The sequence below is a fragment of the Coregonus clupeaformis genome, unplaced genomic scaffold (assembly GCF_020615455.1).
Source record: "Coregonus clupeaformis isolate EN_2021a unplaced genomic scaffold, ASM2061545v1 scaf0801, whole genome shotgun sequence".
Lineage (NCBI taxonomy): Eukaryota > Metazoa > Chordata > Actinopteri > Salmoniformes > Salmonidae > Coregonus > Coregonus clupeaformis.
Window position 1 is genome coordinate 207654 of NW_025534256.1, and position 15669 is coordinate 223322.

The following is a 15669-nucleotide window of genomic DNA, read 5'->3' on the forward strand; positions in this document are numbered from 1 at the left end:
ACTCTCACTCAAGCAACCATTTGTGTTATTCTTAAAAAAAACTAAGACCCTCTTGACTGTGCATCATACCGTCCAATTAGCTTGCTAAATGTGGACTATAAAATTCTAGCCAAAATTCTGGCAACGCGGCTAGAAACAGTCCTCCCATCAATTATCTCTCCGGATCAAACAGGATTTATAAAAAATAGACACTCATTCTTCAATCTCCGAAGATTATTTAATATTATATACAATCCTTCTATCGACAATACCTCTGAAGCCATTATATCCCTGGACGCGGAGAAAGCGTTTGATCGGGTGGAATGGAAATACCTTTTTTACACTCTAAATAAATTTGGCTTTGGCTCCAAATTCATGACCTGGATAAAACTTCTGTACTCATCCCCCAAGCCTCTGTCAGGACTAATAACACTCAATCAGATCGCTTCCCTTTGCAAAGATCGACACGTCAGGGTTGCCCTTTAAGTCCCTTACTGTTTGCCCTCGCCATAGAGCCACTTGCAATAGCACTTCGCTCCAACCCCCTCATCAAAGGCATAGTCAGATACGGGCACGAACACAAACTGTCTTTATATGCAGATGATTTATTAATATACACATCCAATCTTTCTGTCTCTGTCCCTGCTGCCCTTGCCACTTTCGCATCCTTCGGTCACTTATCAGGGTATAAACTAAATCTCAGTAAAAGTGAATTGATGCCACTTAACATGGCTGCAAAAAAATCCCCTTTACATAACTTGCCATTTAAAATAGCTCACAGTAGTTTTATTTATCTCGGGGTACATGTCACAATTAGGTTTGAAAACCTTTTTCAAGCCAACTTTGCTCCTCTCTTAGCCCGTACTAAGGACGATTTGGAACGGTGGTCTTTGCTACACCTCTCCTTAGTTGCTAGAATTAACTCTATTAAAATGAATACTCTCCCTAAATTCTTATACCTCTATCAGTGCCTTCCAATATTTCTACCCAATACATTTTTCAAAAAGATCGACGGCCTAATTCTACCCTTTATATGGGACAAAAAGCCTCCTAGGATGCGAAAACAGCTCTTGCAGAGGCCCAAACCAGACGGCGGTCTAGCTCTACCAGATTTCAGATTCTATTATTGGGCCGCTAACCTTAGGATCATTCAGTACTGGTTGCAGAGCAGAGTGATATTCCCACCCCCAACTTGGCTGGAGATGGAGGCTGCCTCGTCTACACCGGCATCATTGTCTTCCCTCGCTCACTCCTCTATTACAGGCCCTTACTCCTCCTTCACCAATAATATATGTGTCAAAACAACATTGAAGATCTGGAATCAATTTAGACGCCACTTTGGGTTTCAAACAACCTCTTCCTTGGCTCCGGTAGCCTCAAACCCAGCTTTTTCCCCCATCTATGATTGATGGTGCTTTCTCAACATGGTCTAATCTCGGTATTAAAAGATTCAGAGACCTGTATACTAACAATACATTTAGTACGTTTCAACAATTATCAGCTAAATTTGGTCTCCCCAGACATCATTTTTTTAGGTTCTTACAAGTCCGGAGTTATGTCCGCAGCATAGATCCAGGATTCCCCAACCTTTCTGGTGGAACACAGTTCGACACATTTCTCACCCCACTTCCTAATCAGAAAGGCACATTGTCAATAATCTATAGACAAATTTGCTCACTACAAGCCATCTCATTAAACAATATCAAATCCTCTTGGGAGGAGGAACTGGGTGAGGAAATATCTGATGAACTATGGGAAGGGGCACTCAAAAGGGTACATAGCTCTTCTATTTGCGCTCGACACGGCCTCATCCAATGCAAACTCATTCATAGGGCCCACTGGACCAAAGCAAGACTATCAAAAATTTACAAGGATGTGAACCCTAATTGTGTTCGATGTAACCAGTCCCCTGCTAATCATGTGCACATGTTTTGGTGCTGCCCATCTCTTGTTGGTTTCTGGAAAGACATCTTCAACACACTCTCAGAATTAAGCGGCACACAGATCGAGCCAGACCCTCTCATTGCATTATTTGGAGTTTCCTTACCAACAATACAATTGACCAAAATGAATAAGGATGTAATTGCCTTTGTCACGTTGTTAGCGAGACGATTAATTTTACTTAGATGGAAATCCTCTGCAGCCCCTTCTCATGCTCTTTGGATTAAATCTATTTTGAATTGCATAAAGTTGGAGAAAATAAAACAGACACTCAATGGGTCTGTAGACAAATTCTATGCAAAGTGGGCTCCCTTCTTTTCTTATGTTAAAAGAATACATTTCCCTGCAGTTCCAGAGTGATGTATATTTATATATTGGTGATGTAAGAAGCCTGGTATGTGCATATACGACATCTCGGATGTTAAGGACGGTAATAACTGTGCTAGCTGACCTATAACAACTGGATCAAAACAGATATTTTTCCTTTTTCCTTTTTTTTTTTTGTGTTTTATCTTATTTATGTATTTAATGTCTATTTTTTCTTTCATGTCTGTCTCTCTATGTTTTGCTGTATCGTTGTCTTCAAATTGTTGTTCCATATTCATACCAAATAACTTTCAAGTGCAATTATTTACTAAATGCTGGTACTGAAAATTCAATAAACAAAGTATAAAATAAAAAATAAAAAAATAAAAAATATATATATAAAAAAAATAAAAAAAAAGTATAACTTTTTGGACGACATGGTTCCAGTAATGCCTGGCGAAAACCGAACTCTGCATTCCACAGTAAGAACATCATACCAAAGGTCAAGCATGGTGGTGGTGGTGTGATGGTTTGGGGATGCTTTGCTGCCTCAGGACCTGGACGACAAGCCTTAATAGAAAGAACCATGAATTCTGCTCTGTATCAGAGAATTCTACAGGAGAGTGTCAGACCATCCGTCTGTGAGCTGATGCTGAAGCGCAGCTGGGTCATGCAGCAAGACAATGATCCAAAACACACAATCAAGTCTACATGAAAATTGCTAAAAAGCAACACATTTGAAGTTTTGGAATGGCCTAGTCAAAGTCCAGACCTAATCCCAATGGAGATGTTGTGGCAGGACTTGAAATGAGCAGTTCATGCTTGAAAACCCACACGTCACTGAGTTAAAGCAGTTCTGCATGGAAAATTGGGCCAAAATTCCTCCACAGCGACATGAGAGACTGATCTACAACTACAGGAAGCATTTGGTTGGAGTCATTGCAGCTAAAGGTGGCACAACCAGTTATTGAGTGTAAGGGGGCAATTACTTTTTCACACAGGGGAATTGGGTGTTGCATAACTTTGTTTATGAAATAAATGAAATAAATATGTAATTGTTGTGTTATTTGTTCACTTATGTTCCCTTTATCTAATATTAGGTTTTGGTTGAAGATCTGAAAACATTCAGTATAACAAATATGCAAAAGTAGAGAAAATTAGAAAGGGGGCAAATACTTTTTCACAGCACTGTATGTGTATGTTTTTAACATTATTTGAACGTCTTGGTAAATATGCAGAAACATACATAAAATGTGATAAATATATCAAACTAAGGTTAAATATCTTGAGTGAGTTAGTATGTTTTTAACATTGGTTAATCATGTGTCCTTCTGTTATTGTATTAATGCATCTCATTGTTATTAAAGCTTTGCATATTTAACAGTGTATCAACATATCTCCTCTCTCCAGACTAGCTGACTGTAAACTCACATATGAATCCTGTGAGACTCTGGCCTCAACTCTGCAGACACCAAACTCCCCCCTGAGAGAACTGGACCTCAGCTACAATGATCTGGGAGACAGAGGAGTGGAGCTGCTCTGTGTTGGACTAACCAGTCCACTCTGCAACATACAGACACTTGTGTGAGTTAACTATCTACAGTATGAGTTATTATGTGGATGTTTTAGACATTTGTTAATCATGTGCTCTTCTGCCCTCTAGTCTAGGTCAGTGTGGTCTGACAGAGGGTTGCTGTTCAGATCTGGCCTCAGTCCTGAGTTCACCCAACTCACAACTGAAACAACTGGAGCTGAGAGACAATGACCTGCAGGACTCAGGAGTTACACTGCTGTCTGCTGGACTGGAGGATCCAGACTGTAAACTACACACACTGGGGTAAGTACAGCTGTTTCAGTCAGGTCGGTACTGAGCTGAGTTACACTGCCCTCTGCTGGACTGGAGGATCCAGACTGTAAACTACACACACTGGGGTATGTACAGCTGTTTCAGTCAGGTCGGTACTGAGCTGAGTTACACTGCCCTCTGCTGGACTGGAGGATCCAGACTGTAAACTACACACACTGGGGTATGTACAGCTGTTTCAGTCAGGTCGGTACTGAGCTTAGTAAAACAAAAATCTAATGTTTCTTTACAATGTTTGTGTCATGTATGGGTGTCCTACAAGATGATTGACACCAGTCCACCAACCTAGACAGCTGTTGTGTCTCTCTGTAGGCTGTCTGGCTGTCTGGTCACAGAGGAGGGCTGTGCTGCTCTGTCTTCCGCTCTGAGGTCAAACCCCTCCCACCTGAAAGAGCTGGACCTGAGCTACAATCACCCAGGAGACTCTGCAGGGGGACTGCTTTCAGCTGCTCTGGTGGATCCCACAGATAAACTGATGAAGCTGAAGTAAGTCAGAATAGATGTCCTAATAGTGTGAGCAGTGGTTGTGTCCTATGAAGTGTAGTAGGTTCAGTAACATGAGGATATGATGGTAGAATACAGGGGAAGTTTACCCAGCAGGCTTAGCACTCCAACACAGCATACATCATCACCACATGAATACTCTTCTTCTGCATCTCTGATATCCTGTTGGAATTGTACTCTGTTCTGTATGCAGTAGGTAGGATAGAATACCTGTATGTCTCTAGTAATGAATTGTACTCTGTTCTGTATGCAGTAGGTAGGATAGAATACCTGTATGTCTCTAGTAATTAATTGTACTCTGTTCTGTATGCAGTAGGTAGGATAGAATACCTGTATGTCTCTAGTAATGAATTGTACTCTGTTCTGTATGCAGTAGGTAGGATAGAATACCTGTATGTCTCTAGTAATGAATTGTACTCTGTTCTGTATGCAGTAGGTAGGATAGAATACCTGTATTTCTCTAGTTGTCAGAAGCCGAGCTACTGGAAACGATACTTTACTAACAAAGTAACCAGAATACAAAAACAACCTCCAAACAGGGAGGGGAAATCCCCGCACACTAGCAACAGCCGAAATGATGAGAACAATCACACACAACACACAATGAATGACAGAGGGTTAAATAGGGAATACAATACAACATAATAGGAAACAGGTGTACACAATCAAGACAAAACAAGTCAAACACCGAAACATAGATCGGTGGCAGCTAGTACTCCGGGGACGACGAACGCCGAAGCCTGCCCGAGCAAGGAGGAGGAGCAGCCTCGGCTGATTCCGTGACACTAGTAATGAACTTGGATAGTGCACCAGAACACAACAATATGGTTTAAATGTTGACTGCTTCATTAGGTCTTTGTCAGTCAATAACCTGTTTCTCCTACAGTGTGGATCATGGTGGAGAGTTCAGGCTGAAACCAGGGCTGAGGAAATGTAAGTCTCTTCAATCCTAATTAACTACATATTCAGAACTACAGTAACATAGTAACTAATCAATACTTGTTCTCTACCTACAAAACAACATTTTATATGAAGATGTGGTTTGATTAAACTCCCCTTTTGTCTACAGATGCCTGTCATCTCACCCTGGACCCAAATACAGCAAACCCAGACCTGATACTGTCTGAGGGGAACAGGAAGGTTACATGGGTGGAGGAGAAGCAGCATTATGAAGACCATCCAGACAGATTTGACTGTCATGACCAAGTTCTCTGCAGAGAAGGCTTGTCTGGATGTCGTTATTACTGGGAAGTGGAGAGGGATTGTGGCGGGGCTCACATTGGTGTGGTGTACAGAGGAATGATGAGGAAGGGAGTGGAGGAGGACAGTTGGATTGGACACAATAGGAAGTCCTGGAGTTTATTCTGCTCTGATAGTCTCTATTTATTTAACCATGCTGGAGTCGGCAGATCCATCTCTGGTCCTGTTTCTGACAGAGTTGGAGTGTATCTGGACTGGCCAGCTGGTACTCTGTCCTTCTATAGTGTGTCCTCCTCTGGTACACTGACACACCTTTACACAGAACACACCACATTCACTGAACCCCTCTATCCTGGGTTTGGGATTTATTACTCCTCAGTGACCCTGTGTCAGATAGATGACCAACACATTCAAAGGTGAGTCGTAGCAATGTTTTATCATGTGTTTTCCTCTGGAATCATTCCTACAATTAGATTAGTAGTGGTGTGTTTTAATGTGTTCTGTTGGACCTACAGACAGTTAGATTAGTAGTAGTGGTGTGTTTTAATGTGTTCTGTTGGACCTACAGACAGTTAGATTAGTAGTAGTGGTGTGTTTTAATGTGTTCTGTTGGACCAACAGACAGTTAGATTAGTGGTAGTGGTGTGTTTAGTGGCAGTGGTCTAAGGCACTGCATCTCAGTGCTTGAGGCGTCACTACAGACCTCCTGGTTCGATTCCAAGCTGTATCGCAACCGGCCGTGACTGGGAGTCCCATAGGGCGGCGCACCATTGGCCCAGCGTTGTCCGGGTTTGGCCGGTGTAGGCCGTCATTGTAAATAAGAATTTGTTCTTAACTGACTTGCCTAGTTAAATAAAGGTTAAATAAAAAATACAACATTTGCAGACACTCTTATGAAGACTGTATGTATGCTATATAAAGCCTTTATAAGTTGTATTTCGTTTATTCACAGTGTTTCTGCTTGCCCAACAGCAGAGACCATGGTGGAGAGTGTTGTATCAAGCCTGGACCTGAGAACACCAGAGACCATGGTGGAGAGTGTTATATCAAGCCTGGACCTGAGAACACCAGAGACCATGGTGGAGAGTGTTGTATCAAGCCTGGACCTGAGAACACCAGAGACCATGGTGGAGAGTGTTGTATCAAGCCTGGACCTGAGAACACCAGAGACCAGATATGTGAGTGTTAACTGATAATTGTTTTAAAATCAAAATACGATTACAGCGTTCTTGAGTCCCAGGCAAGGAACACAATCATGATCTATTTGGTCAAAACAAACTTAAAGGTAGAGTCAGCAATATGATGTAGATGCACAAAGTAAACATCATAGTGGGTAAACTTCTACAACAACTAAGAGTGTTGGAGCGCGATGCTAAACTTCTCTGTTTTGGTCCCGTGGCTACCACGCTGTAAGAGAGTGAAGAGAACCTGTGCACATGGGCAGATACTGTGAGAGAGAGAAGTCAGGCATCTTGCTCATCACAATATCTGCGGTGCTGCTCGTACAACATCATTTAGCTGACTCTACCTTTAAGCTCTCATCCTGGGATCTACCAGAAATCAGGCCCCCAACATCTACAAAACATGGACCAGAACCATGTTGTTTCCTGCTTCCACAAACATTCATTAATATAACACTAATGTCAGATTATGGTATGATAATGAGTGTACATTCTGAGACTGTTGCTCACTTACATTCATTTTTATTACAAGTCTGTTTAATATTTATTAATTCATTATTACATGAGATTGTCCGTTTTTAAATAACAACTACTTTTGACTTCAGGGATTCCTCAGAGCTGTAAGACTTGTGACCATGTTGAGGTAAGTCATAATGTCAATTCTCACTTTTACAAACCTTCAGGAGTCAGGCACAGTCTGAAAGCCAGGTGTGTACTGACCAACCATTCATACTGGGATATAGACAGTCCTGTGTTCTGCTTGTAGGAATGCAGGATTTTAACTTCTGTCATATTTTGTCATTAGACAGTTTAATTGGATCAATCACCAGCATTCCATGTAACATTGAATAAATACATTAGATAAATTACTTTGTTCATTTAATGAGCCAGATTCCCGGACAAAGATTAAGCCTAGTCCTGGACCTTAAATAACTTTCTATTGAAACTTCCATTGATCATGCTTTAAGTCCAGCACTAGACTCAATCTGTGTCCAGGAAACTGGCCCCATATGTATAACTGACATGCTTGTCCTTGTTCAGGACTCCACACAGTGGCTTCAGATTGAACCCTTGACTTCCACTGTCCAGGGAGTGACAATGTTCAGGTAAAATAACTACTTTTAACATTTCATTCCACTTGCTAGTGTATTTCCCCATTACCTTTGGGAATAGGCTTCTAATCCAACCTCTCCATTTGACGATTGACCCTCTCTACCATATCTTGTTGTTGCCCTCAGGCACAGGACACCCAAAGGGCGTTATGAGTGCACAGTGTCTGGGATCCGCTGGGTGTGTGAGAGAGATGTCATTCTGAAGTATCACTTCAGGAACTGGGAACCCTACAGTCAACTTCTGAAAGACATGCAGTACGGACAAGGTGGTCCATTGCTGGACATCACTATGGAGTTAGGTGAACTGGAGGAAGTTCATCTGCCACACTTTGTCTGTTTAGGTAAAAGCATATTCACATAGTATTCAGAAAGACATTTTCATGTAACTGAGTTTCACTTCCTGAATGAATGAATGAATATTCTGGGAGTTTGAGTTTACTGTGATATGATACTGCATATTCTTTGTGTTTTAGTTGGATGAATAATACAATATTTGTCTTTCTGTCTCCTTTTTATTGTGTTGTTCAGGGACCAACCCTTCCCTGAGGAATGAGATGAAGATTCTTCATGTAGAGGAACATGGAGTGTCTGTTGAGGAAGTGCATGAGGTCACCAGATTCCATGCTAAGATTCTCCATCCCAAGTTCTCAGTTATCTCTGTTATACTGAGCTATATCTTTTCGCGGAACATAGATGTCCACTGTGAGCTGATGCTCTATCTGACAGTGAAAAAAGCAAACACTAATTCCACGCCTATACCTGTTCCCCAGTAACCCCAGCCAAATACAGGTGAGGTACCATTATTTTATAGGCGACCTTAACTAAGCAGTGGTACGGTTTATGTTGACACTCATAACATGAAGATAATAGTGTGTTGCTAGTTTTCTGAATAATGTTTGAATAAGACTATACATTGACTGGCTGTGTATTCCATGCCTCGTTTCGCAGGCTGTGGAACAACAGGAAAAGTCTCAAGGGTCTTCAAGGGTTCTCATCTCAAGACCAGAGCAGGCCTTCAAACTGAATAGTTACTTCAGACTGAACATTCCCTGTTCTACCTACATCAATCCACAGGTACAGTTTTAGTAGACTAAGAACATGAATCTGACATCTAAGTCACATTTCTATCCATTGCTCTCTGTTGCTTGATGGCTCTCAATTCAAATTGCTTTATTGGCATGGGAAACATATGTTTACATTGCAAGCAATCTCTCTCTCGCTCTCTCCATCTCTCTCCAGAAGATTCATCTCATACATAGAGACTCCACACCAAGCTTTTTCAAGGCGGTTTTGAAAATGACAGGGGTTGACATTGAGATGGAGTTATTCGGTGATGATGAGAGGATTGCATGGAAAGAAGTGGTATCACAAGGTAGGAGCATATGTCAATCATAACTTTGTACTTTTGTAACAGATGCTATTTAGAGTGATATAACCTCATTTTGTTTATCTTTCAGATGAATACATCACTGCCACCCATTCAACAAGTAAGTAAACATGAGTTACAGTGCATTCGGAAAGTATTCAGACCCCTTGAATTGTTCCACATTTTGTTACGTTACAGCCTTATTATAAAATTGATTAAATCGTTTTTTCCCCCTCATCAATCTGCACACAACACCCCATAATGACAAAGCAAAAACAGGTTTTAGAATTTTTGCAAATGTGTATATATAAAATAAAATCACATTTACATAAGTATTTAGACCCTTTACTCAGTACTTTGTTGAAGCACCTTTGGCAGCGATAACAGCCTCGATTCTTCTTGGGTATGATGCTAGAAGCTTGGCACACCTGTATTTGGGGAGTTTCTCCCATTCTTCTCTGCAGATCCTCTCAAGCTCTGTCAGGTTGGATGGGGAGCGTCGCTGCACAGCTATTTACAGGTCTCTCTAGAGATATTAGATCGGGTTCAAGTCCGGGCTCTGGCTGGGCCACTCAAGGACATTCAGAGACTTGTCCCGGAGCCACTCCTGCGTTGTCTTGTCTGTGTGCTTAGGGTCGTTGTCCTGTTGGAAGGTGAACCTTCGCCCCAGTCTGAGGTCCTGAGCGCTCTGGAGCAGGTTTTCATTAAGGATCTCTCTGTACTTTGCTGAGTTCATCTTTCCCTCGATCCTGACTAGTCTCCCAGTCCCTGCCACTGAAAAACATCCCCACAGCATGATGCTGCCACCACCATGCTTCACCGTAGGGATGGTGCCAGGGTTCTTCCAGATGTGACGCTTGGCATTCAGGCCAAAGAGTTCAATCTTGGTTTCATCAGACCAGATAATCTTGTTTCTCATGGTCTGAGAGTCCTTTAGGTGCCTTTTGGCAAACTCCAAGCGGGCTGTCATGTGTCTTTTACTGAGGAGTAGCTTCCGTCTGGCCACTCTACCATAAAGGCCTGATTGGTGGAGTTCTGCAGAGATGGTTGTCCTTCTGGAAGGTTCTCCCATCTCCACAGAGGAGCTCTGGAGCTCTTTCAGAGTGACCATCAGGTTCTTGGTCACCTCCTGACCAAGGCCCTTCTCCCCCGATTGCTCAGTTTAGCCGGGCGGCCAGCTCTAGGAAGAGTTTTGGTGGTTCCAAACTTCTTCCATTTAAGAATGATGGAGGCCACTGTGTTCTTGGAGACCTTCAATGCTGCAGAACTGTTTCGGTACCCTTCCCCAGATCTGGGCCTCGACACAATCCTGTCTCGGAGCTCTACGGACAATTCCTTCGACCTCATGGCTTGGTTTTTGCTCCGACATGCACTGTCAACTGTGGGACGTTATATAGACAGGTGTGTTCCTTCCCAAACATGTCCAATCAATTAAATTTACCACAGGTGGACTCCAATCAAGTTGTTCAAACATCTCAAGGATGATCAATGGAAACAGGATGCACCTGAGCTCAATTTCAAGTCTCATAGCAAAGGGTCTGAATACTTATGTAAATAAGGTATTTCTGTTTTGGAATATTTTTTTATTCTGTATATTTGTATTCTTCTGTTCACTCTGTCATTTAAGTCATTATTGTGGAGTCACTACAATGTTGTTGATCCATCCTCAGTTTTCTCCCATCACAGCCATTGAACTCTGTAGCTGTTTTAAAATCACCAATGGCCTCATGGTGACATCACTAACAGTTTCCTTCCTGTCCTGCAGCTCAGTTCAGAAGGACGACTGCATCTTTGATGTGTCTGGGTGGTTTAATACATCACCCACAGGATAACTATTAACTTGACCCTGCTTAAAGAGATATTCAATGTCTGATGTGTTATTGTTACCCATCTACCAATCACTGCCCTTCTTTATGAGGCTTTCTAAAAGATCCCTGGTCTTTGTAGTTGAATTATTTATTTGTATTATTTCAATTTTCTATTTTAAATTGACTGACTTTAATTGGAATTGACCACAACCCTGGAGTCGGCTCTATACAATAAATGACTATCAGAGGAATGATAACTGGAGAGACTGGAAGATGTAGAAACAGCTGCTGTTAACCCTAAAGCCATATTAATTTAATTGACCCCCCCTTCAGCATTAACAGTCCCTGACATTCCTGCTGAGGAGTTTCTGAAGAAACACTGGGCTAAACTAATTCAGCGAACCAAAAACTCAATGCCAATAGCAGATGATCTGTGGTCAAAGAACATGATTGGTGAAGAAGAGCACTCCAGAATAACAGCTGAAACAACTGAACAGGACCGAATGAGAACTACTGAAAGCAGTCATCCCCAAAGGACCAGAAGTGACGGGAGCTTGTCTCATGGAACATGAAAACCATCTTGTTAAGGACTTGAGTGAATCTAGGTAAGACAGTTTTCATTGCTCCCTCCCTTGAATATGTGTAATGATTAAATATAGGTCAAATAAAAACACAGCTACCCAGATCAAAGAGGAACTGTTTTTCCAGAATGGAAGCATGTTTTTGTGTTTCTGTCTGTAATAAATGACTGTTATCTTATTGTAGTTACATCATAGGACCATCATCACATCATTATCTCAGATGGAACTCCTCCTTCTCCTCCATACTTTCTGATCTCTCTCTTCCCTTCTCCTCCATACTTTCTGATCTCTCTCTTCCCTTCTCCTCCATACTTTCTGATCTCTCTCTTCCCTTCTCTTCCATACTTTCTGATCTCTCTCTTCCCTTCTCCTCCATACTTTCTGATCTCTCTCTTCCCTTCTCCTCCATACTTTCTGATCTCTCTCTTCCCTTCTCCTCCATACTTTCTGATCTCTCTCTTCCCTTCTCCTCCATACTTTCTGATCTCTCTCTCTTCCCTTCTCCTCCATACTTTCTGATCTCTCTCTTCCCTTCTCCTCCATACTTTCTGATCTCTCTCTCCCCTTCTCCTCCATACTTTCTGATCTCTCTCTTCCCTTCTCCTCCATCCTCTTTCTTGTAGAACCTAATCTGAAGACGCTGAGGCCTGTCTCCTAGTCTGTGGACTAAAACACTTCTTCACCTAATCTGAAGACGCTGAGGCCTGTCTCCTAGTCTGTGGACTAAGACACTTCTTCACCTAATCTGAAGACGCTGAGGCCTGTCTCCTAGTCTGTGGACTAAGACACTTCTTCACCTAATCTGAAGACGCTGAGGCCTGTCTCCTAGTCTGTGGACTAAGACACTTCTTCACCTAGGAATGTATTTTGTTTGTGTGTGTCTTTGTATATACTGTGTGTGAGTTGGCCTCTGATTACTGTGATTAGTTCAATGTAACGTCATATACTATACATTATAATCAGTCTGTTTTGGGTTTGCAGAATCATTGTATATCATTGGTTTTCCATCCTATCATGTTACCACACAGATGTGACTGTCTAGCTCAGCGGTTTCCAAACTTTCCCATTCTGGAGACCATCAAATCACCGTCCAAAGCTCTTGAGGACCACCATTCACGGAGTCGCTGTTCTTTTTTCACATCAAATATATTGCCGGTCAAATTCTATCAATAGATGTGAATGTAACAAAGCCTGTAAAGGTCTATTATTATAAACTAGTTGCATTGTGAAAAGGAATGTAAAATTGATTATAATACCATTAATACTCCCAACTGTTATTATTTTTGAATAATGTAATTGCAGTTTTACTAGATAGAATCTTAACTTATAGGCAGAATACTTGTATTAAGTGGATGAAGACTTTACATGAACCTATGGGTGTTGAATCCTCCCACTGTGTTGAAACAGGAAGTCCATTTATAATGAAGTAGAGGAACGGGTCTACCTCTTATTATAGACCAATGATGCCGCTACTTCGCTTCATCTCCGTTCCGCCGGTATGAATAACCAAGACCTAGAAAGAATAAGGTCGTGACCTCGGCGATTTTCCTTCAAAATAAAATTCCCGCAATGATGATAGTGATTTTTTTTTTTTTTTTACTGAAATTCGTAATATTTATTGTATTAAATATCTGACACTAACACCTCTATTTCAGTCTTGGAAAAAAAAAATCTTAGCTTTTGTTGTTTCATTTCATTGTAAGGCTTTGTACATTCCCCACGGGCTTTAAAGGGATGATTTTGACCATATCTGGTTAATTAGGGGCGTTTCTAAATGCTAAATAGCCAAAGTAATACACAAGAACTGAGGCTGAGAACAACTGGTATTTATCAATGGCGACCTCCTACGTTTGCGTCATAGGATTGGTTGATACATCATACTTTTTCTATGCATACCAACAAAATTGCGTTTATATGTTGTATTTTAAGATAGATTCTACACAATATTTATAAATTGATAAATGTGCACAAAAGCATTGAGATGTATAAACTTGGCGCATTCATGTTTGCAGTTATAAATCAGACCTGTTGTAAAACGGTGCCTGTATGAACTAGCGTTATGAAATACACCCATCATTCATCTTTTATGGTGACAATAACGCCCTTATTTGCTGTATACCTTGGAAGGATTGGAATTAGGCCAAGACAGTATATCTAAAGGAAATATCCATGGCGAACTTGATCAAATGTCTTTGGAGGTGTTGGCAGAATGTTTTATTTTACAGTGACATTTGCTGTCGGTCTATCTGACCGTTTCTGAAAGACAAAAACACTTGCAAATTGTTGTGGACCTGTAAACAGATCGTTGGAATGCAGTAATGTTTTGCATTCACTTTTCCTGAAACTAAATATACTTCACTGCCCACAAATTCGGAAACATTGTCTACTCGAAAAAAATAAAAATAAACTAGAGTTTATTGGTAGCCTACACACTTCAATCCAAAAGATAATCTGTCTGTTCACCTGTTCCATTCTGCTGTATGTTATAAACCGCGCCGCGCACCCTGTCATCTGCATAGAGCAAACACTTTAAATAATAGCCTCTCTGATAGGCCCAATTAAATGAGAAATGCGCATGGTAATTTGTTGTATGGCTACATCGGGAATATGAACTCATCATGGCCAGAAAAGGTGAGGAATTTATTATGCAATGATTATGATAATGTATTATGTTTATAAATGAAATATTGTCTACGCAAGAAATGTCACATTACATCATTCAGACGTAGCCTACAAACGTCAATGGAAAAGGTGAATCGTCTGTTCTAACGTTAAACTGCGCTTCGGATCGGATCGCATAGAGCAAAATAGGCTGCTGGAAATACTGTAGCTGATCTATTTACTACTGTGAAGTGGGTCCTATTAAATGAGAGATGGGACGAATGGTAGCCAATCCGAACTTGATGTAGGCCTATAGGCTATTTGGCGAGTATAGGCTTTATTCTGCAATAACAGGAAATATATGCCTATTTCTAATTATTTTAGAATGTAAAGATAAATGGATTTTCACTAGCAGCAAATGATTGCATCTTGTTATTGTATTTAGCTAGGCCTACCGGTTGTTTTGTTATGAATAAGAGTCTCGTCATATATTCCCTATTTGCACAAAAATGTACTAGGCTACTTTTGCCTTATTGATATGCAAGACTTCAACCACTAGAAACTGTGCGCACGCATGGTCTAAAGTTTGCAGCAAATTCTCAGGTCAAGTTCAGTTTTTATAAATGACAACATTTGCGTGAAAAGTGCCACATGCATGTTTTGTGGCATATTTTGTGTGTAGGCAACGTTTATAAATGAGACCCCTGGTATTATAGAGCAAAATACTTGAAATAGCTGATCTATTTACTGCTGTGAAGTGGGTCAAATTAAACGAGAGATGGTTGGAACGGTAACCTTGTTGTAGGCCTATATGCTACCACGTGAGTATGAAACCATCACAGAAAAGGTGAGGAATTTATTATGCAATGATCATGGAAACGAAATAAATAATAGCCTAGGAAATAGATGTCTATTTGTAATTATTTTAAAATGCAAAGAAACGAAATATATTTTATATCTCTAACGGCAAATGATTACATCTTGTTATCAACCTTTTTATTGTTATGAATAAGCTTGTCCATCATATTCTCCATTTACACAAAATACTAATCGACTTGCCTGTGTGTGATGATTTTGCGGATACACGCTGTGTTGGTATTTACATACGTGTGTGTTTGGGTGTTTGGCCAGACCTTACCGAAATAGTATTTGTTTTCTTTCTGGACGCCAGCAGGTATTGAACTAACCTCTTTTCGTTCTCCTCCTCCTCCTGCTCAGACTCCTCC

At 40.9% G+C, this 15669-nt stretch overlaps 1 long non-coding RNA gene across 3 annotated transcripts; it reads left to right on the top strand.

Annotated features, from left to right (window-relative positions):
• The first annotated feature begins 6934 nt into the window (after positions 1–6934).
• Positions 6935–12505, top strand: LOC123485687. Of its 3 annotated transcripts, none has more exons than XR_006659111.1 (10): positions 6935–6972; positions 7581–7618; positions 8038–8081; positions 8214–8428; positions 8616–8876; positions 9036–9161; positions 9327–9459; positions 9545–9574; positions 11595–11866; positions 12466–12505. It is a non-coding gene; the product is annotated as an uncharacterized LOC123485687 (long non-coding RNA). The 3 variants fall into 3 exon arrangements; XR_006659110.1 differs by having other exon boundaries at positions 6938–6972; positions 8017–8081; XR_006659112.1 differs by having other exon boundaries at positions 6938–6972; positions 8017–8081; positions 9330–9459.
• The last annotated feature ends 3164 nt before the right edge of the window (positions 12506–15669 follow it).